We start from the raw sequence: 24,402 nt of genomic DNA, 5'->3' as shown, positions 1-24,402 counted from the left end.
ATTCCTTGATGGCAAAGTTGTCTGCAGCCATTTCCGAGTAATGGCCTTCTTGCTTGCAGCCAAGAGCACTCTATAAAGATAGTTGTCACGGGCGATAAGTCCAACTGGGGTTCTACCCAAATACAGTGTAATAAAAGAGAAATCAACTTTCAAACCAAAGATTGACTGAAGTTCTCGTGCAAGAGCTTGCCAATATGGTTGAATAAAGGGGCAGGCCCAAAATATATGAAAGTGGTCTGCCCTTGTCTGTTCGCATTGTCTCCAGCATTTATCCTGAACCTGAGAACCCTGAGTCAAAAAAAATCTTATTATATTCTTCCAGCAGAATTCTCGCCAGGCTTTGGAGTTGGTAGTCCTGGAATTTTGTAGTCTTTTATAAATGTGTGACATTAATTGTTTATTGTCTTTAGCCTTATATGCGTCAGTAAATATACTGGTCAGATTGGAATCCCTATTGTCTGTAGGTCTGATTTCCTTGTTGAAGTAATCTCTGACCTGGAAATATCTGAACATATCTTTTCTTCCCAGTCCGTATGATTTAGAGATGTGGGTAAAGGACTGTAGGCCGTGCAGTAGGCTGTAATACCATTGAGCACCCACTGCCTGAATCACTTATCTAGACCTGATAGTATAAACTCTGAATCATATGCTAGCCATTTCAGAAAGTCAACTCTCATCTTTAGGTAACTGCAAAGTTTTGTATTGAATTCGGGGCCTCTTACCGTTGAAGACAAACCTTGATATCTATCAATTCCATTCCCTAAAGTCCTTAGGGGGGACTTCTACAGGAAGTGCCTGGAATAGGTACAGAAGACTGGGAAGGACATTCATTTTTTTCGTTTCGATTCAAGTAGACATGTCTAGGGGCAGTACAGTCCATCGATTTAAATCTGCTTTGATTGTCTTGATAACCGGAACATAATTTGTCCTATATATTTTAGAGATGTCTTTTGGGATCCAAACTCCCAGATATTTAATAGCAGGGGTGTCCCACTTGAAATCAAATCTGCCTTTCAAGTCAATATACGGAGTAAAATTATATGTGAGTATTTGGGTCTTATGTGTATTCAATTTATACCCAGAATAGGAGCTAAACAATTTAGGTGCACTTCTCTGAAAGTCGGTCAAAGTGAGCAAAATATCGTCTGCAAACAGACTTATCTTGTATTCAATATCTCCAATTGAAATCCCTTTAATCTCTGGGTCCTCCCTTATTGCACTAATGTTTTCCTTGATAAAATAGTCTACCACGTGGAGTGTTCGTCTAATTTTGTCCTGTGTTTGTCTTTCTCGAACAAACCCTGTTTGGTCTGGGTCTATCATTTCAGAGACAATGTGTTCAATCCTTTTGACCATAATTTAGGCAAATAACTAGGGATGCTCGATATTGGCTTTTCTGCCGATATCCGATATTCCGATATTGTCCAACTCTTAATTTCCGATACCGATATCACCCGATACCGATATATGCAGCCTTTTTACACCAAAATTCATCACATATCACCTATTATGGAATTAACACATTATGCCTAATTTTACTGTGATGCCCCACTGGATGCATACATAGATGCAACATGGCTTTTCAATTGTAAAAACAGTCTGTACAAAATAAGTTATTGAAAAAAGTGCCATTCATTTATTTGTTTGTGTTTTTAGAGAGAATATTTTGCCTCAAACAACAATACAGACAATCAGTCCAGAGTAGTAAACAAACTTAGTTCTCTTTTTCCAGACTGAGTAACCGGCCGTAACTTGGCAAATAATACAATCAATAAATTAGCAGTCAAGCTCAACATGCTAACCTGTATTGGATCTAATGGATACAGAGCCAGAAATTAGCTTCTCGACATGACTGTAAACAATGCTGTACAATTCAGGTAAGCACTGGTCTGAGAAATACTTGCGACTGGGCATGACATAACGTGGCTCAAGGAACTCCACAAGTTTGGTGAATCCGGCATCTTGAACGATAGAAAAAGTTTGTTTCTCGGTGTCGGCTGTTGCTTCTTTTCATCATTTTGCTGCACAGATGTAGCGTATAACTCCGCATGATTCTTCTTGAGGTGGGTGATCAAATTTGATGTATTAAAGGAAGACGCCTTGTTTCCTCCTCTCATAACCAACGCGTTGCAGTCATTGCAAAGCGCACATTTACTGTTAGTAGGTGACACTTGGAAATACTTCCAAACTACGGACATCTCAAGCACCGGGCGAGCAAGCTTGTTAGCCACGGTTAGCAACCTACGAGTCTAGCGTGTTGTTGTTGTTATACTTCATCAAGCACGCGCCTGTAAACGTCCCATGTTGCATTCATGTAGACTCGGAAATGCTGAAACCTACAGAACTAACATCGGTCGTAAAAACCTGATACCGATAATTCCCGATATTACATTTTTAACTCAATATCGGCCGATAATATCGGTGGGCCGATATTATCGGACATCCCTACAAATAACTTATAGTCCCTATCTAAAATAGGTATTGGCCTATACGAGCCACATTCTCCCTTGCCCTTGCCTTCCTTAGGGATTATTGATATTACAGCCACATTCCAAAATTGGGTTGTTTTTTTTTGCAGCTATTTCGTGGCCAGCAGCACGTCTTTAAACAAGAAGGATGTCATTAGTCACTCTCTACTCTGCAGTAACTGAATAACCTGAAGCTGCTTCTCTCATCTCATCAAACAGACTTTATGTCTCTCTGATGGATTTCTTCACTTCTTTTAATGCCTTTTATCTCTCCATCTTTCAGCTGTTCCATTTTCACACCCTGCCCCTCTCTCTCTCTACCTACCGGGGAGCCGGGGCGCTCTGCTGTCTGCAGTGGTGGCTTCCCCGACGCCCGCGGAGGTTGCCGAGCCGAGCCAGATAATGAGAGTGACTGTAGGATGGCTTTTAATGGGGAGGTGATTTTAAGCCATAAGTCCAGTCTCAGTGGAGGGATGGGGATTTTATTTGCCAGAAGTTTTTTAAGTGTTTCATGTGTCACTGAGGAAATCATCCCAGGTGTTTTATTAAAGGTCACTGCTGTTTTTGAGAATGTAAAGCTTGTGTTTTTAAATGTCTACGCACCCACCAGTGGGGTGGATAGGGTTGCACTTCTAAACATTTTAAGCGATACTGCTGGTGGAAGTGATGATTTTATGTTTTTAGGGGGGGATTTTAACTGCACAGTTTATCCAACCTTAGACAGGAATCCTCCTGAACCACACCCTGTTTCATCCCCCAGGATCAGACAGCGAATAGAAGAGCACAAGCTGTCTGACCTGTGGAGGGTTTTTAACAGTAATCACAGACAAAACACCTGGAGTCACACAAGAGGAAACCTTTTATCTCTGGCCAGACTGGACCACCTCTATTGTTTTAAACACCATCTTAATAGTTTTAAAAGGTGTTGTATTCAACCTGTGGGTTTTACTGATCACTGTCTTGTCTCCTAATCATTTTTTATTAAAAATGTTTGTTTAAAGAGCTCCTATTGGCATTTTAACACGACCCTTTTAAAAGGCTTTTAGAACTGCTTTTAAGTTGTTCTGGTTTTCCCATAGAGAGAGCAAGTATGCCTTCCCCAGCAATCAGCAGTGGTGGGATTTGGGAAAACCCATATCAAACAATTTTCCCAGCAGTTCACTCGCAATGTCACAAGAGACTTAACCCGGTCAAGTAAGGATCTGAAGAGACAGGTAGGAGAACTGCAGTATTAAGCAGCTTCTACAGGATATTAAGGGCATTAAAAGGTGCCTCAAGTAAAAAAAAATCGGCCATAGCCAACCTGCTGTGGCGTCTCAGCACAGGGAGCTCTGATCAGGTCTCGCTTGATTCTGTTAGTTATATTTAATTTATGGTATTAATGCACTACTCCACTTTATTCTGTCTATCAGGTCTTATATTGTATCCATCACAGCACTATGGTCACTTTATTTTTCAGTATTCATCTGTTACACAGAGCTAGCATATACGTAGACTGCTGTTTTCCTGCCATGCACCACTATAACTTTATTATTTAGTATCTGCTCATAGCTTATAGTTATATATTATATTTATACTCTATTACTGCACTATAGTTCTGTTTACGTCTGCTCATTACACACATGTATCATGTCTGACCTCATCTGAATCCGATCACAATCCACTTATATCTTTTCTGCACTACAGTTCTGTTCATACCTGTTTTAACAGTCTACTGCATGTTTACATTGTTTACATCATAAACACCCGTTCACATGTCTGCTTACATCTGATACACGCATGTCTTTCTACATTTCACGCCGACGATGTACTCCGTATCTAACCTGTACTAACAAACTAACATCCTGACACTTATTCTACCTGTACTAACACACTAACATCCTGACACTTATTCTTCTTCTACACTTTATTGTTGTTGTTAGGTTAAAATGTTTTTGTATAGTTGCACTGTTGTTATTTGCTGCTCTGTGTGCCCTGAATTGCCCCCCGGGGACAAATAAAGTTTTTTTAATTTAATTTTTTTAATTGAATTGAATTCATGAACATCTCGCAGATGGACGCGCCCTCCCAGTTTTTCTTTGGGCTGGAGCAGAAAAGCGGACAAAGGAAGACCATTCATTCTTTACGCACGGGGGTCAGCTCTGAAGTCTCAGACTCTTCTGAGATCGGGAAGTTGCTGCCGGTTTCTACAGAGACCTCTTTAAGAGTGAGTGGACAAATAATCCAGATGTGCACAGCAGCTTCCTCAGTGGTCTCCCTCAGGTCAGTGTTGACCAAAACTCCCAGCTGGCAGCAGAAATGACTCTGCAGGAGCTTCTCACTGCACTCACCAGCATGCACAATGGCAGAGCTCCGGGGATGGACGGCCTTGCTGTTGATTTTTTGGTCCATTATAGGACAGGACCTGCTCGAGGTGATAAACCAAAGTCTCCTGACTGGAAGACTCCCTCTGAGCTGCAGGAGGGCCGTCATCACCCTGCTGCCGAAGAAGGGAGACCTACAAGACCTGAAAAACTGGAGGCCGGTCTCGCTGCTGTGCAGGGATTATAAAATCCTGTCCAAAGCTCTAGCCCTGAGACTGAGGGAGGTGATGGTGTCCGTCATCCACCCTGACCATACTTGCTGTTGTGATAATGTCACTTTAATTCGGGATGTTTTGGACCTCTCCAGTTCATTGGCTGTAGTAACTGTTCTTATTTCCATAGACAAGGATAAGGCTTTTGACCGGGTTGAACACCAGTATTTATGGCTGCCTTTGGGTTCAACCGAGGCTTTATAGCCATGATCCGGGTTTTATAGTGACATTGCGAGTGTCCTGAAGATAAATGGCGGATTGAGTGCTCTGTTTGGTGTCCAGAGAGGGTTGAGGCAGGGCTGCTCTCTCTCTGGGATGTTGTACTCCCTGGCAATCGAGCCTTTGCTCCATAAACTTAGGAACAATTTAAAGAGTGTGTGTTTCCCCCAGTGTGATGTGTCTTTTAAACTGTTTATGCTGATGACCTTATTGTGTTGGTCAATACACAAAGAGATATAGATGTTTTAACTGATACTGTGGAGGACTTTGGTTTTATTTCTTCGGCAAAGGTGAACTGGGGGAGGAGCGAGGCTCTGATGGTTGGGGAGGAGCTGGGGGATCGGCTCAGGCTGCCCGGGGGGGGGGGGGGGGGGGGGCGCCTTAACAAGTGGAAATGGCTTTTACCAAAAATGTCATACAGAGGTCGCACCCTGATCCTAACTTTTCTGGCTGGGGATTTTAAAGACTACTCTGGGCCTCTGTTGGAGGCAACACACTCGGTCTCCCTGGAGGAAGCCTCGGGGAAAGGTCTGGTCTGGACGGCGGCTCTGACGTCATTTTGTGTGCGCCTGTTGGGATATATAAAAAAAAAAAAGATGGACCATGCGTGGTCATTTAAAACAATGGCGGCGAAAGGTTCACGTTGGTGTGATGCGGAGGTGGAGTGTTTTCTGCAGATTTGGTCGGATGAAAATATTCAAAAACAGTCGAACAAGACGCACAAAAACTCAGAGGTCTATGGAAAGATTTGTAAACAAAGTGACGCATCGCGATGACGTCATCAATGCGTGTGACGTGTTACGGCATGATGACGTATAGACAGGCAAGAAGCATTCGCGCAAGGCCCAGGCAGTGTGAGTACAAACGGGCCTGGCCCGCGTGGGGGAGAGGGAGGGGGAGACAAGTACCCTAAAGCTCCGGGCACGGTACGGACAGACAGTGTGAGTGCGCCCTTAGAGTGGAGGCTGCTCCACGGCATCATGGCGGTAAACTCTTTTTTGGCCATGATAAAGGATTCTGTTGAGGACAAATGCCCATTCTGTCGACTAAGAGAGACAATTTTCTACGGTTTTTATGAGTGTCACCTTCTGTCAGCTCTGTTTCTGTTTTTACAAGTTGTTTTTACCAGTTTTAAAAAGAGTTTTGTAAGCAGGTTTTTATTTGTGGTTTTTACATACACTCGCCAGCACAAACACAAGAGCCAGCTTTTAAGCTTTGTTTTAGGGCAGGGTAAGATGGCGGTGTATGTGACCAGCAAGAGAAAGGTGGAGGAAAACCTGTCTGTGTCAGTCCCTGTCTGTGTGAACATGATAAAGGCCAGACTGCTGGTGGATTTTAGATTTTATAAAACTGCAGGGGACATGGACTCTTTTAAAGATATCAGGTGTTTCCAAAACGTGTTGTGTTCTGTCACAGCTGGAGAACTGTTGTTTCCAAAATACCTCATGTAAATGTTTTATTTATTTATGTATTTATTTATTTATCAAGGCTGCATTTTTAAAAGATATTTCATTAGGCATTAATTTGTACATTGTGTATGGTTGAAAAATGACTGCCAAATAACAACAGGATGTTTGCACCCACAATAACAAGTCAGTGATGCCCCTGCGGGCCAATCAGAGACAAGCAGCTACAAGGACATTTACTTGCTCCAACTTTAATTTCTTGACAAATTAAGATTTTTGCACATAAGAAATTGGATTAAAAAGAGTTTATAATGTAGGGCTGTCAGTCAAACTCTTCTGTAGATCTCTCCTGTTCTAAATGAGGTGTTTCCTGCCTCACAGCACTTTCTAAAATGTGCTTCTAAGAAAACAAATGGATGTTTTGGTTCTGCAGAGAGTTACGCTGCGGTTTGACTGCGGCCTGTCTGCTTTCACTTCCTCCTCCAGGTATCACCACCACCACCTGCCACAGTGGGCGGGAAATCAACAGGTCTGAATCCCACAACAGCCATCAGCAACCTTGAGTCCCCTTAAAAGACAGCAAACTCCTACTTGCTCCTTTATAAAGCTATGAGCCAAAGGGAAAACATGGATTGAAGAGATTTGACTCACATTTATAAAATGGCCAAAGAGTTTTCTGGAAAAAAAACACATCTATTATTCTTATTGCACTCTGGATAAAGTGCTGCTTTAAAAGTGGCACCTCTTCTGTTTCAGTACTTATATAGACTTGCATTATGAAGTATGCTGGTTGCATAATGTTATGGCTGTAGAGAAAATACACCAGCACCATTTAGATTGGCTCCCTATAAGCCTCACGTTCACTATGAAATTCTGTCTGCCACTGGGCATGATCTCCTGTAGGGTAGGGTCTTTTGTCTGCCAACGGGTACAATCTCCTGTATGCCTGGCTGCCTATTTGGGTACGACTTCCCGGGAAAATGATGACTCATTTTGCGGCACGAAGGAAAAGGAAAGCACCCGAGTTGCGTCTTTAGTCTTGAAGCTATTAAAAAAAACCTGGAAGCTCCATATACGTAGTTTAACAGTCTGTGGGTTGAATGAAGACAAAAATCTCTTTGTCTTCCACGTTCACTTCATTCTTCCCTTTCACAATAGAAGCCCCAGACACACTACATCAATGCTTACCAGGGAGCATTTTGCTAAGAGTGAACTCCATAAAATATCTTACAGTAGCTATCAAGAGGTAGCATGAACGGCGGACGGTGGAACAACCGGAGTAACTGCAAACTCTAATGTTTGGGCTTGAAATTGGGTTTCTCACAGTTGTTTCTGGCTTTTGACAGTAGCCATGTTGCTAACGATCACAAGGACAATCATCTTGCAACTTGTTTTAGGGTTCCCAAGCACTACATGTAAGTTCAACACTGACTAAATAATTACTGATATTTAAAATATATAATCATGAATAAACAGTACATTATATTTGCCGTACCCCTCAGTTTCTTCTATAACCTTAACATTTAGGTCATATTTCTCATTGCAAACTCAAACAAATGTGATGTAAATGCAGTGGCTTGTGTTGTGCCACCATGACGCAGCAAAACCCATTTGGTTGTGAACCGTACACAGTCTCCAGGATGCAAATCCACTTCCACAGCATTAAGATCCTGTGTGTCCCTATTGTACTGTAATTGTGTGACAGAGAGATTTGTGTCAAAGTGCGTCTGAGGAGTGTCTGCAGACGTCAATAACAACAACAATAGATCCTGATGGAACCGGTGACGCAGCAAATTAAAAACATCACAGAAAACCAGCCAGGAATGAAAGTAAAGGAGTCTCGAAAGTGGCATAATAGAGATTACAATGAAGCAGCAGGAGGTTCAGTTACATTTAGTGAAACACTCTCATTCACTCTACATGTCTTTTGTCTGCGAGGGAATAATGTTATCAGCACTAAAGACTCAAACAAAAACACAAATTTGACTCTTTTTCCATATATTAACTATATGTGAAAAGAACTAAAGAGCAGACAGTAAGCCGAGCTGCTTCACCACACTGCTGCATTTTTCACTTCTCACTAAAGAGCTTTTCATTTATTTTCAAGGTGGAATTTCCTGATGCTGACCAGATTCTGCAAGAATCATACAGGGTTTAAAGAGTTAAATGCAGCCACTATTCAAGTGTGTAACGATACAGCCGCCTGGATCAATACATAATGTGTCATTGTAAAATACGCTTTAAAAAATTTCCCTTTATCGATCGCAGACATGGATGTATTCTCTAATCTTTTTGTGGTGACTTTGCATCTATTTTTAGTAATTTTGTGTGTCTGTCATCATTTTCTGTGTCTTTGTGGTAGTTTTGCATCTTTTGTGGCGGTTTTAAATCTATTTTTAGCCATTTTGTGGTGGTTTTGCATCTATTTTTAGTCATTTTGTATCCGTTAGTGGTGGTTTTGCATAAATTCTTAGTCATTTTGCATCTTTTTGTGGTGGTTTTGCATCTATTTGTAATCATTTTGTATCTTTTTGTGGTGGTTTTGCATCGATTTTTAGTCATTTTGCATTTTTTGGTGGTTTTGCATCTATTTTAAATCGTTTTTGTGTCGTCTTGATTGTTTTGTGTCTATTTTCAGTCACTTATTACTTTCTGTTTCATGATATTTTCTGAGGACATGACCCGTCTATGTGATTCATACAATTAGAGGAAACTGAGCTTGATGGTTCAGTATTGACCTAGGAAGTAACAAAACTATTTAAAGGTGATTAATCCAGTGAGCAATATGTGTGTGTGTGTGAGCTGCGTATTATGCCCAGCCCGGTGAGCACTCACATAAATTGGGTACAGTGTGGACCATCTCCCCCTCACTGCATCACTCACCAGCCAGGTGGCAGGCGTGTGTGTGTGTGGGGGGGGCACCCACAAGCACACGCACACACGTACACGTACACGCACACGCACACGCACACGCACACACACACACACACACAAAATCCTCTTTCTTCCTCTTTTCTTTAACTTCTCATTTCCTCTCTCACACACACTCAAGTATGTTAAGTCATCAGTGATACGTGACTTTTACGATCCTGCAGAGTCACTTCACAGGTAATAACAGCAGATATTTCGTGGTTCCTGCTTCTTAAATCAGATGAGATAACTCAGAAACTTTCTTGAGTTAGACGGGACACAGCAGAGAAGATATGAAAAGTGTGCTGGCTACGACCCAGACTCCACTTATCCTCACATGGTGACATTATGACAATACTGTATTATAAAGTAGAGTTCCTCATTAATACATTTATTGAGGATTGTTTGAAACACACACAGCCGCTGCAGGTGTGTGCAGTCGGTCAGATAAAAAAATTAAAGTGATGCACCAGTAAACAAGAGCAATAAAAAAGAGGTAATACTTGAAATGAAACCTAAGAAATTGGGTCAAAAAAATACAATCCATATTTCAGAAAAAAGAAAATCTAAAGTCATTCATTAGTTTTCCATTCATTAGAGCCGGAACCATATTCTGACATCCTGTTTTCATCACTGAGCACATTTTTTAAAGATAACCTTCTAACTGAAGCTTTTTGACTTATTGTGAAACAAAATAAGTATTTTGAAGACGTCACATTTGGGACATCTGAGACCTTGTTGATTTTTTTTTTTTCATATTCTAGAGTAGAGCTTGAATGATAAAACACATTAATTCAGCACATCATTAATGTAAATTGGCTAGTTTGAGGTCTTTGAGAGGATGCACCATCCCAGTATTTAATTACATTTAAATAAAAAAATAAACAACACAAAATATATATTAAATAGCTAAATAGCACTGTATGTTCCTTATCAGTCAATTGATGACCATTTAAATAAAAATACAATTAATAAAAATAAAGTAGCTACATAAACAATATGTTCAGTATAAGTCAACTGTTGACCATAAAAATAAAAATAATAATAAAGTAAATGGCTAGAAAATAATGTATGTTTATTATCAGTCAATTGGTGACCATTTAAATAAATAGCTAAATAAACAATGTGTTCAGTATCATCTGATGACCAATTAAATAAATAAATTAAAAAATAAAATGAATAGCGAAATAGACAACATGTTCAGTGTCAGCCAATTGTTCATTCAAATAATAATAAATATATTCTAAATGAAAATGTATTATATAAAATAATTTTCTAAAGTTTTCTGCACTATATGTTTTGAAAAAAGGTTTTCATCTCAGTTCATAATCTGATGTCTTTGTTTGTCAGCAGGATCACAGAAAAACTGGCCCGTATTTTCATGAAACATGATGGAAGAGTCAAGAGAAGAAGATATATATTTATATTTTGGAGTGGATCTGATTCACAGGGCGGATACTCTATTTATTTTTTCACTTTTGTAAACATTGAGAGAAAAGGGCACGGCCTGGAGGAGTTCTGTGCTCTCTGAGTAATGTTTAACTTTGGGCTCAGGTCATGTGTGACGGCATTCATTGTTATTTCTGACATTTTACAGTCGAAAAGAATATAGAGGAGTGAAAGTGTAAAGGTTGGTGTCTCTAAGTGCTGCTGAAGTGGCATTCACAAATTTCAGACACTACAGGTGAACAGGGATTTATAGATAGATTCCCACTTCATTACTCACATGAACACATTAACAAGTTTTCTGAAATGTTCTGTTTAAATATGTAAATGAGACATTATCCAATGTTAACTTTTGGTAAATTTAGGAGTATGCAAATCCACCACAAAAAGATGCAAAATGACTAAAATAGATGCAAAACCACCACAAGAAGATGCAAAATGTCTAAAAATAGATGCGAAACCACCACAAAAAGAGGCAAAATGACTACAAATAGATTCAAAACCACCACAAAAGAGGCAAAATGTCTAAAAATAGATGCAACACCGCAACAAAAAGATGCAAAATGTCTAAAAATAGATGCAACACCACCACAAAAAGATGCAAAATGACTGAAAATAGATGCAAAACCACCACAAAAAGATGCAAAATGACTAAAAATAGATGCTAAACAATTACAAAGATGTACAACACAACTAGAAATGGACATAAGATGAGCACAAAGAGAAACACATTTTTTAAAAAGTCCACTCTCTGAAATTGGGTGTTCCTGTGTAGACAGAGTGGGGGGCCTCTTACATATTTGTTGACTCTGAATACGTCTGTGACAACTGATTATTTTAACCAATATCTACAGACAAAAACAGACAAAGTGAAGAAAAATAAATAATTTCTTTGCACCAGACTGAAAGAAGATGAGTTAAGGAAGAGAACGCGGTATATAATAACTCATTGATAATTAAAACAACAGTTTCTTTCTCACACACACAGCAGCTTTACAATGACGGCATCCACTGACCTGAGCCTGCGGGGGCTGAGGGAAGCCCGTCATCATCACCTTCACTTCCCTGAACTTGTCAGAAAACAAACCTCTCACTCTCACTCTCACTCTCACTCTCACTCTCACTCTCACTCTCTCTCTCTCTCTCTCTCTCTCTCTCTCTCTCTCTCTCTCTCTCTCTCTCTCTCTCTCTCTCTCTCTCTCTCTCTCTCTCTCTCTCTCTCTCTCTCTCTCTCTCTCTCTCTCTCTCTCTCTCTCTCTCTCTCTCTCTCTCTCTCTCTCTCTCTCTCACACACGACACGACACGACACGACACGACACGACACGACACGACACGACAGACCGTGTGGGCGGTTGAGAGCTAAATGCAGAAGAGACGCAGCCAGAGGAGGGGAACATTCAGCCAGACAGGAGGGAGTAGACGGGATTGGACTGAAAGGCATCCAGGAGAGCAAAAACCCAATGATAGAGGGCCAGGGAAGAGGGAGGAGGGACTTCCTGTTTGGAGGCACCTGTCCGTGTTTAGGGAGCTTTGTGCCCATTCTCAATTTATCCACAGAATATTAATCTGCAGAATAGTTTAAGGCTAACATTCACCTTTTTCTAGTTTCTAAAATGTGACGGTTTGCAGCTTTTCTGTGACTTATGTGACAGTAAGCCTGAATATAGTCGGGTTGGGAGAAAACGAGAGACAAAAATTGACGACAAAGACACGCAGAAATGATTAACAATAGATGACAAACCAACACAAAAAGATGCAAAATAACCAAATATAGATGCAAAACCACCACAAAAAGATGCAAAATGACTGATGCAAATGCTGAACAACAAAAACGTACAAAAGAAAACTGAAAATGGACATAAAATGAGCACAGAGAGAAACAAAATGATTAAAGCCGTGTTCCTGTGTAGACAGGTCTAGACATGTCTACACAGGGGCCCATGTGCTCTGAATACGTCTGTGACAACATTAACTGATTTGTTAACCACTAAGAATCAGAGATGTGGACTTCATAACTTGCAACTTGACTTGACAGAAAATAATAGACTTGAGACTCACACTGCACTCAAGGGTTAAAGACTCAACGTATTGTCATCAGCAGGTTTGTAGGATATCGTTCTTGTAGGACATGTGATGGTTGCTTTGGTGTCTGTTACATTAAGGCACCAAAATTACTGTTAGGTACTGGTTTCAGCCTACAAAAGGTGACGGTTAGGGTTAGGCTTGAAAACAACAAGCTGTGGTTTGTCTAAGCACGTCCAGGACAACAGCAGTTGGGGAACCTTTCATCTTCACAGGCCTAAATCAGGTCCTAACCTGAATCACCAGGTCAAGAGGAAACCAAATGCCAATGACATGAGGAGTTCAAGACACAAACCTGCTCATGTTGCATATTTCTGTGAGTAAACGTTGGTTCTGGAAACCGGCTGAACCTGTCTGGGTTTTAGCAGAATGCAGAGTGCATGTGGCAAGCAAAGCGCCCAGCAGGCTGACGTGAGTCACTGTTGACATTCCTGAGGTGGACCGAAGCGTGCAACATTTTTTTACACACACGCACACGCACACGCACACGCACACGCACACACACACACACACACGCACACACACACACACACACACACACACACACACACACACACACACACACACACACACACGTGCAGAGACTGCATACGTGAGCTGCAGGAGATTTGCAGAATTCTTTTATTTCAGATAAATATTTATTTATATTTCTATCTTTGAGACTGGTGTAAAAAAAAAAACAACCTCTGAGTCTGTAAACTTCATCTAAAGTTATTTATCAAACCTATATCTCTCCCAAAGGGCTTGTTTACCTTTTCAAGATTTTTATGGCAGTAAAAAATGTTCATTTATATATAAATTCTCATTGTAAAGACGCAAACGCTGCTTTGATGCACTGAGTGAATAACTCCTCTACGGTGGTTTTCCTGATCAATACTCGGCTGCTTCACTGGCATCTCAACGGCTGTTGCTGGTTAAAGTTAATGATTACAGGTGTTTGTACTCAAACATCTACACTCTTGACTAATGTGGGATGTTTGCAGGTGAGAAATCACAATGAACTAAACACAAACACAGGTCAGAAGCTGTGTGACGCTGCCTCCTGGTGGTTATTTATTTTACTGCGTGGTAATAATACACAATGTGATCATGCAGATTATTCCTTTAATCTATTATTTATTTAATGTGTTGAAGTATAAACCACTAAACACTGACATGATAAAGACCTAAAGGTGGGTCATCCTAATTATTTTATTCAGATTTTTTTAGTTTCATTAATTTAAAATATGATATAAAATATTTATAGGCACAAATAATAATCTCCGGGTTCTCAGGCTTCCTCCCACAGACCAAAGACATGGAGGTGTTAGGTTAATTGATGACTCTAAATTGCCCATAGGTGTGAGTGTGAGTGTGAATGGTTGTCTGTCTCTGTTGTTGTCTCTATGTGCCCTGTCATAGACTGGCGTCCTGTCCAGGGTGTATCCCGCCTCACGCCCGATGTCAGCTGGGATCAGCTCCAGCCCCCCACAACCCCGATAGGGACAAGCAGTTGAAGATGGATGGATGGATGTAATTATTATAACAGTTCATTTATTATATTAACAGTTATACAGTTACTATTATTATTATTATTATTATTATTATTATTTTATGGTCGTTTTGCATCTCTTTTTAATCGTTTTGCATTTTTTTGTGGCGGATTTGCATCTATTTCTAGTCATTTTAAGTTTTTTTGTGCTCATGTGTCTTTTTGTAGTAATTTTGGGTTGTTTGTAGTCTTTATGTTTGTTTATGTTTTTGATATTTGGGATAATTTCAGGGGCCTGTTTCACAAAGCAGGTTCAAAAAACTCTGAGTTTAACCCTGAACTCTGAGTTGATCTACTCTGAGATAGGAAACTCTGAGTTTTCAGTTCCAGAACAGAAGATTTGCGTTAGGTTGATTAACTCAGAGTAGTTTGACCTGGAGTTAAGCGCGTGCACCACAAGTAAAAAAAGACAGCATCAATGGAGCCCTGATTCGACGATTCACCATGGCAACGGGGAAGCGGAGGGCTACGCTACAACTGGAACTGTAAATATTAATGCGCTCATACGGTGAGTTTGAGCAGGTTTACACCGCTGCAGCAGCGAAAGAGAGGGAGACGGTGCAGGACAACATTGCTGCTCGGGTCAGTGCATAAGTTTAAATGTAGTCCTGTTGCAATCACAGTAATATCACAGGGGAAACTGCTTGAGTGGGAGCCTTTTAGTTTATTTCATTTAAGTGCAACCCCGCGGGGAAGAAGCGCACTTGGCAGCAGCTTAAGATGAAACATAAAAACATTGTTCAAACAGGTAAAACCTCAGCACATCCCATGGTGACGCCTCATTTTGAGCATGTTTTACATGGTAAAGTAAATATTACCGTAAGTGGCTGTTTTTTATACAACATATAAATGTTGTATAAAAAACTCCCATTTGCAAAAAAACGCAGCGCAACACACAATATCTGCTGTGATATGAGAGCATTACTGGTTGTTAATGTTGGAAATGTAAGGAGGGATGAGATGGACTGTGACATGAAACGGTGTTGTGCGTATTCAGCCCCCTCGCATTATAGTTGATATTCTGGATCAGAAGGCTATATAGGAGTAGTTTATATACCGGTAACCCAACTAAAAGCACACACTTTTGAACCTATGAATTGCAAGAAAAGCTGGGATTATATTTAGGAAACGCTAAGTCAAATACATTCAACTTGCTCAAAAGATCCATTTCATTCATTTTGTAATTATGGCTGCAGTATATTAAGGACGTCTATGCGCGGCCTGATAATCATCTCCCGACGAATATTTAATTCTCTTATGCGTCACCTTCATCCACGGGATCGTTATCAAAAGGACATGCCATGGTAGTGAAATAGTCACCACTTAATATAACTTCTAATGTAGGCCTACTGAATGATTTTTATACGTTGTATACAAAAACTCCCGTTTGCAAAAAAACGCAGCGCAACACAGAATATCGGCTGTGACATGAAACGGTACCGCTCAAAAAGAGAATTGCCTGGAAATGCAAGAACATCTATAATCAATAGTTTGATAATCATCTCCAGACGAATATTTAATTCTCTGCGCAGTAATGCTCCCCCTTCATCCACGGGATCGTTATCAAAAGGACATGCCATGGTAGTGAAATAGTTGCCACCTAATATAACTTCTAATGTCTGATTTTTGCAGTGATTTTCTGAAAAAACAGACGGAACTATACTACGCCAAAACTCGCCCGCTGACTGAATGAATGAGGAAATCAAACAGCGTGTGTTTGAAAGAGGGCAGAGACAGAGAGAAACTCAAGGTTTTCTGAGAAAAACCTGGTCCCGGCCAGGTTAGTTTCAGAGAGCATGTTACCATGGTAACTGACCGAGAGGTTAAGTTACCTCTCTTTGCGAAACAGGCTAGAGTTACCCCTCTGTCTCTGGTTTGAGTTACCTCCCTTTGTGAAACGGAAAACTCAGAGTTTCCCTCATTTCAGGGTTAACAGACTCAGAGTTTTCACTAAACCTGCTTTGTGAAACAGGCCCCAGGTGTCTGTGTGATGATTTTTGTGATTGTTTTGCTTCTCTTTTTAGGGGTTTTGCATTTTTTTGTGATTTTGCATTTTTTTGTGATTTTGAATTTATTTTAGGCCTTTTACATAATAGATATAATAGTAAATGTAAAGTATTCAAAGAAGTGAGAGTATTCCAAGCTGTTCGTGGCCGGCAAGCGGTTGCACTCACACTGGTCAAACGAACTAGAATTTACCCATAAAACCTGTTGGGCACTGTACGGATGGACAGTGTGAGTGCGCCCTGAGTGTGTGTGTGTGTGTGTGTGTGTGTGTGTGTGTGTGTGTGTGTGTGTGTGTGTGTGTGTGTGTGTGTGTGTGTGTGTGTGTGTGTGTGTGTGTGTGTGTGTGTGTGTGTGTGTGTGTGTGTGTGTGTGTGTGAGAGAGAGAGAGAGACATTTTAGGCATTCAGCAGACACTACCACAACATCCCAAATCACCATTACACACAACAGGAGGACACTGTCGGCCACTGAACCACCACAGAAACACCAGCTCAACATTTTGATCAACCAACAAACACTTCAACAGCCTCAAATCCATCAGAACAAACCGGCCTGCAGTTTTCAAAGACACAATTCAGTTGAGACAGAAAGACTGAAAGACCAAAGACTGAAAGACCGAAGACTGAAAGACCGAAAACTGAAAGGCCCAAGACTGAAAGACGGAAGAGAGAAAGACTGAAGAGAGAAGAACTGAAAAGATAGAAGAGCGATAGATGGTAGAGAGAAAGACTGAAGAGAGAAGGGCTGAAAGACGGAAGAGAGAAAGACGGAAGAGAGAAAGACAGAAAGAATGAAAGACCAGAGACTAAAAGACTGAAGAAAGAAGGACTGAAAGACCAAAGACTGAAAGAAATAAAATGATGGTCACATTTAGAGTAAAAGAGACAAAGAAGGACGTGACGTCACCGTAGAGCTGCGTGACATCCAAAATCTTCTGATATAGTTCATTTTATATCTATATAACAATATCACGATACAGTGCAGTTTGGCTCCGGACTACGAACCGGAGGTGGTGGAACATCGCCAGAAATAACAAGGGCTGATGTCGGAGCACCCACATGGAGGAGACCTGATGACCGTGGAGGGCTGTTGATTTCACCAGGGACAAGCCACTGTCGTGGTACAGTCCTGACGGACTGCTGATATTCGGACTGTTGAGGAGTTTTGAACAGAAATCGTTAAATGAGGGCGCCTGTTGGCTCAGGGTTAGAGCGGGCGCCCCACGTACCGAGGCTAGAAGTCCTCAACGCAGCAGCCCAGGTACAATTCCCACCTGCGGCCATTTGCTGCATGTTACCCCCTCTCTCTCACTCCTGTTGCCTGTCATTCTAAGCTGTCCTATCTAATAAAGGTATGAAAAGGCCAAAAAATAAATGATCGCTAAATGGACATTTTTATCACACTACAGACATGTTAATTTGATATCCAGTGTTTTCTGATATGTTTTGAATTATCATTTTTTTAATTCTTTTTCTTGTGCCCGCTAACACTACTATGTCAATTCAGATTATGTCTAATCGGCCCTTGTGCCAAGAACTGGATGCTCGTCTACATGCAGATTTTAGTTTGTTATTATATTTTTTTTCTTCACAGCTTTATTTAAATTTTTATGCCACATTCTTATCTGAAAAGTTCTTGCTTTCTGTTGCTTACTCGTTTTGCTGAGGCCTGACATTTGTCATGCACTGATGTGTACTGGTGGCATACATTAATAAAGCCTATGCGGTCTAATCGTAAGACACCTTGGTGCACTCTGCTGGCTAATTTACTTTACATGGTGTTTGCTGTCTGTTTGGGTTCTGTTTTTTTTTCTCTTTGCTTATGGCGAATTAAACACTGTTAGTTAGGGGAGAGACCCCAGAATCTCAGTTAAGCTTTTAGTTGCGAGCTGGAGAGCTCAGATGATGTTTTTTTCTACGGGCGTATCCCTCAGATTGGTCACAAATGTTATTGTTTTGTTCTCTTTTATGTTTTTTGTTATTTTATAGTGTGTTTGTTTTTTGTTTTTAATTTATTTATTTTACCCTTTCTCCCCACTCTGTTCCTCCACTACACCATAGAATACTTCAGGTCAGGCTGTGTCATTCTAACTTATTATTATTGTTCCTATGGCTAATGCTGTAAAGACAGGTACTGGAGTGCGTCTGATTTCCTGGAATACTAAGGGAATGAACAAAGCGATCAAAATCGGCAAGGTCCTGACACAGTTACAGCACCTTCAGGGGGATGTGATGTTTCTGCAGGAAACACATCTCAAATCACAGCCGACAGTCATCGCATTATCATAGGTGGAGACTTCAATCTGGTGCAGGATGTGATTCTTGACAGATCTTCCCCTACAGAGATTACACTATCCAAGAAGGCTGCTCAACCTCATATTCTCACCTAGGTCGGACACTCTCAAGGTCGTAGTGGCGCTGGATGTGGAGAAAGCCTTCGACCGGGTGGAGTGAGGCTTTCTATTTTTTATTTTGGAGAAATTTGGCTTTGATTCTAATTTTATTTCTTGGGTTAAGCTTATGTACGTAACCCCCTCTCCATCTGTAAACACTAACGTGTCCGTTCAGCATATTTCCCTCTCAAGCGTGGGACCCAGCAGGGATGTTTCGGTACCTTTTTCAACACCTCCCAATTTGTCTTAACAAATCGTTCTTCACTAACCTGGACCAACAACTTAACGCCTTTATCTGGCAAAATAAACCAGCCCGTATCAAAATACATATTCTTCAACTCCCTAAACCTGAAGGGGGACTAGTACTCCCTAATTTCCACCACTACTTCTGGACCTGCAACATTAATAAACTTTTATATTGGCTCCGCGGTGGAGTTGCAGAAGCCTGCCCGCCATGGGCTCATACTGAGATAACATCTTCTTCCTGCTCTTTGCACTCTACGATTTGCTCACAGCTCCCCATAACTACCCACAAGGTCTCATCCAATCTGGTTGTCGTTAATGCCATTAAAATTTGGATCGAGTTCAGGAAGCAGTACCTCTTGCAAAGGGCTTCGGTCCTTGCCCCAGTTTTGAATAATCATGCGTTTCTCCCTTCCTGCACTGACCCTGCATTCCACATATAGTCAGATAAAGGCCTCAAAACTCTTAAGGACCTGTATGACAAGGGGGTTTTTGCGTCCTTTGCATCTATGTTGGACAAATACAGCTTGCTTATAGCCACTTTTTTTCGGTACCTTCAAATGAGACATTTTATCCAAAAGCAATTTCCACATTTTCCGAACCGCCCCCTTGAAGCTGAGATGGACCAGTTCCTGTCTCTCAACGTACAACACAAACAACTGATATCTGTTATTTATAATAAGATTGCTCTTCTGAACCCAGTCCCCACTGCCTCTCCTTAAAATGCATGGGTAAAGGATTTGGGGGTAGATATCACTGAGGTCCAGTGGAGGGGCATTCTGAAACTGATCCACTCATCTTCGATTTGTGTCAGGCACGGCCTATTACAGTGGAAGGTGCTTCATAGAGCCCATTTCACCAACGCTAAGTTGGCTAAACCCTAGTCACAGTGATGCTTGTAACCGCTGTAAGCAGTCCTCAGCTGACCACACACATATGTTGTGGACGTGCCCGAAGCTTGCTGAATGCGGTTTTTCTGTTTTGTCTGTGTTTTATCTTTTCACCTTACAGCAGATGTACTGTACAATTGTTAAACCTGTTTATTTGTACTTGTCTGCAAAGGCAATAAAAAAAAATTAAAAAAGAGAAAAATAAAAAAAGAACTTCCAGCCGCTATTAGATAAAAGCAAGTCAGACTTCTAGATGGGCAGGCCTCCCCCTGTCCCTCGCAGGCCGGGTTAATGTTATTAAGATGGTCATTTTATCGAAGTTTCTGTACCTTTATTAACAATTAATAAATGTTTTTTTACTAATCTAGACCAACATATTGATGCTAAAAATAATTAAATGTAGAGACATAAAGAAGGTATTTCTCAACACTCTGTAAGTAATTTGAATTGCATCATTTTTATGAACAGAGTGTAAAAAGACATTTTGAAAAGTTTCACCTGCAGCTGATACTGAGGTTTTGCATGGTAAGTAACGTGATGACGTCATCACGAGCGTACAGCATGATGACAGGAAAGACAGAAGCGTTAACTTTCTGCTGCAGAAAGAATGAACGTTTTAGATATTATACTTTTTATTTCACATGGTTTTAAACCACGGTTAATCATGTCAACAACAACCGTCTGTTTTTAAAGGGTTAAAATGTTGGAAGTTAAACCAACAACAAACTTTTATTTTTCATTAAATTACAGATTAACAAAGGCTTTCTGCAGCAAAAACACACCTGTTGCCTCAGTAAAAAACGTCTTGAGTGTGACTCTTGAAGTTTGCTCATGGCAGAGCCCTGGATTCAATAAACCGTCTCTCAACCTCCTCCTGATTACTGACTGAAGAATGCCACTTATCTTATTTAATATTCAACTATCGCAGACTGGAAACACTTTTATTTCATCTCAAAAGCAAAAAGAATAAACACGTCCGATGTAACCGCAGCCACTTGTGTGAAGAAATTAAGTGAGAGAAGCTTTTTAACTGGAGGGGAAGGTTCTTCAGCTAAGAGTTAATGCAACTGGACACCAAATCTGCAACCTTTCCGTTACACAATCATCTCTTGAACACTGATCTACAATCACTTTGGGTTTTTGTAACACTGAGTTACATTTAGCATCTTTTTGTGGTGGTTTTGTATTTATTTTTAGACATTTTGAATCTCTTTGTGGGGGTTTTGCATCATCTGGTCATTTCTCTGTGGTCATTTAGAGTAATTTATGGCTGTTTTGTAAATGCTTATGGTAATAATTTTGTAAGGGCCCCTGAGCCTGTGCCCAGTAGACCCGTTCAGTGATCCATCCATGACGGCCTATGGAGCATGATCACATCATTATTGTTTGGTAAAGAAAATACATCCTAACTTGTTGTTTGTGTGTGAGTGTGTGTAGTTCCTGTTGTCAGTCTGTGTAGTTCCTGTTGTCAGTCTTTGTTGCTGTGTGTGGCATTTCCCTGCTGTCAATACCGATTAAAGGCTGGACCTCTCCCACCGCGCCTACTGCCCCTTGAGCCTTCTCCTGTGTGTGTGTGTGTGTGTGTGTGTGTGTGTGTGTGTGTGTGTGTGTGTGTGTGTGTGTGTGTGTGTGTGTGTGTGTGTGTGTGTGTGTGTGTGTGTGTGTGTGTGTGTGTGTGTGTGTGTGTGTGTGTGTGTGTGTGTGTGTGTGCATGCGTGCGTGTGTTATAAGAGCACACACCTACAAAGTCAATTAAGCACTCCCTCAGTGCAGAATGTTTGCTGAAACTGGAAGAGCCATTACATGAATATATAATCAAACACACACACACACACACACAGTATTCTACCTGTGCATGAGAACCAAGCCCAGTAGTCAGACTCCATGAGAGGATGCAAGTGAGTCAACTTTGTCCCATTTAATTCATGACACACAAAAACTCACACAAGACTGGAAGAGCAGGTCCTTCTAACACACACACACACACACACACACACACACACACACACACACACACACACACACACACACACACACACACACACACACACACACACACACACACACACACACACACACACACACACACACACACACACACACACACACACACACACACACACACACACACACACACACACACACGAAATACGAGAGAGAAGACCTTTTCTTTCTTCTTCTGTCCCTCAGGCTTCCTGTCCGTCACAGAACAGTGGTATTACAACAATGTCTCCAAGCCAGCCTAGTTACCTCAGATGTCTTGCAGCAGCAGCCGCAGCACTGTTGCAACACAACTACAGTAAAAAACTGTTTTAGAAGAAGTATTCAGCTCCTATACTGCAGTAGAAGTACTAATACCACACTGTGAAAATACTCCACTACAAGTCAAAGTCCTGCATCCAAAATCAGACTTCAGTGGGAAGGGAGAAAAGCTGCCGATGTTTTGGGCTTTTCACAACACTTTTATTGTTATTGTTGCATCTGTATTGTTTTTTTTAAATATCTGGTAAAACTAAGATTTTTCTACAGCGACATTCATTTCAAACGAAAGATTGAACACAATAAATATGAATAAATATTATTTATGAAAAACCTGAGGACCGTTAATGAACTGTGAATAGTGCATCTGGCTGTATACAAACTCCTACCTCTACAGGTGTCTGTCCTATTTATCTGTGCTCATACACACTGATGCACATTTCATTTATTCATTTATTTTATCCCTTTTCAGTATTCATTATATTTCTCTGCATATATTCTGTACCTTGGGATGATATCTTGGCTTACTAATGTTGCAAACTTGGTATTTATGCACAAAATCAACTTAAGTTTGCATCTATTTGTTACATAACTTTTTTTTTTTTTACACTTTATGTATGTATATGATACTATGACTTTTCTTTAGGTGAAGTTTTTCAAGCCTGTGGCAGATTTCTATCTCGCCTGCACATGTGTTTTATATACATTTTATTTTCCACGTCTGCCTTTTTCTTTAAAAAAATATGTGCAAAATAAACATAAATACATCATTATGATTCATTGCATTAAATTGAGATATTTCTTCTTGACAATGCCGGAGGATTTTCACATCCCATAATGCAATGGTTGTCCTGTTAGTGGTGATGAATGCAGGGGGGATATAAACTGTGTGGCAGAGCAAGGAGGTGGTTTGTTTAACTGCAATAAAATCGAGGAGTGGAAATAAGGAAGAAGCCAGCAGAGTGACGAAGTCGGTAGTTCAGGTCTGACCCGTTCTAAACCTCCTGGAGCTACGTCGCCAGGGTTTGGCTCCACCATGGATCATCTGATCCCACACCGGAACGCATGGTTGATGTCTGACCACTGCAATCCGGGATGCTCTCTGCACGACAACTGCAGAGGACGGATGCCTTCACATGCCAAAAACGACACCCACAACAGCAGCAGCGCGTCACCACCGCTGTCCGTCTCCCATCACCGCATCACCGATTACGCGCTAACTTTTACGCGAAAAGGTAAATGAACACGCACCTGCGCTGCCACAACACGAGCAAACGTCAGCAAACACTGACAGGGTTCAGCACACACACAGAACTCGGTGAGGTTGAGCTGATGTCTGGATGTTTTTCTTACCTCCTGATGTGAACTGAAGCGACGGCTACTGCTGGTGTGTGTGTGTGTTTGGAGCAGCGGTGACCAGATCCAACAGATCTGCGAGCAACAAGCGACACTAACTGGCAACAGCACTTCCTGTGACTCCACTTTCAAAATAAAACTCCCCTTTTTAGTCAGTATAACCAGAGGGTTTAAATCTCAATAATAATCCACATTTTCATGACAATTTAAACCTGATATTTACATGTTATATATTATGTCAACAGGGAATAGTTTGTATCTCTAAGTCACTAGGTACATTTACTCTTCTAAAGCTTAGATAAGTACAATGTTTGTTATTTTATATGTCTACTTGTTATTTGATAAGTTACCCTCCAGATTCAGACAATTAATAAAATGAAATATAAATTCAAACAATTAACTCCACCTTACCAGCTGCATCATTAAAGTCAGTGGTAGACAGTAACTAATTACCTTTAAACAAGTACTGTTTAAATACTTTGTATTTGTGCTTTACTTGAGTATTTAATTAAATGCTCCTTTATGCTTCTACATCACAGAGGGGAGTATTGTACTTTTTAACCCTGCTGCATGCATTTCATAAGTTAAGTTACTTTATTCAGATTATTAAAATGATAA

At 40.7% G+C, this 24,402-nt stretch overlaps 1 protein-coding gene across 2 annotated transcripts in view; it reads right to left on the bottom strand.

The window, feature by feature from the left end:
- LOC310963403 (phospholipase D1-like) overlaps positions 1 to 23,841 on the bottom strand; it is an 83,682-nt gene extending 59,841 nt beyond the window's left edge. The window contains exon 1 of one of the 2 annotated variants that reach the window (XM_083936211.1): positions 23,782 to 23,841. The gene's annotated coding sequence lies outside the window, so the exon portion shown is untranslated. Of the gene's footprint in view, positions 1 to 12,040; positions 12,133 to 23,781 lie in introns of those variants that run through there. The other variant, XM_083936212.1, reaches the window with a different exon arrangement.
- Between the last annotated feature and the right edge of the window lie 561 nt (positions 23,842 to 24,402).

This window comes from Echiichthys vipera (assembly GCF_963691815.1).
Source record: "Echiichthys vipera genome assembly, chromosome: 21".
Classification (NCBI taxonomy): Eukaryota; Metazoa; Chordata; class Actinopteri; order Perciformes; family Trachinidae; genus Echiichthys; species Echiichthys vipera.
This window is presented reverse-complemented; position numbering and strand designations above follow the sequence as displayed.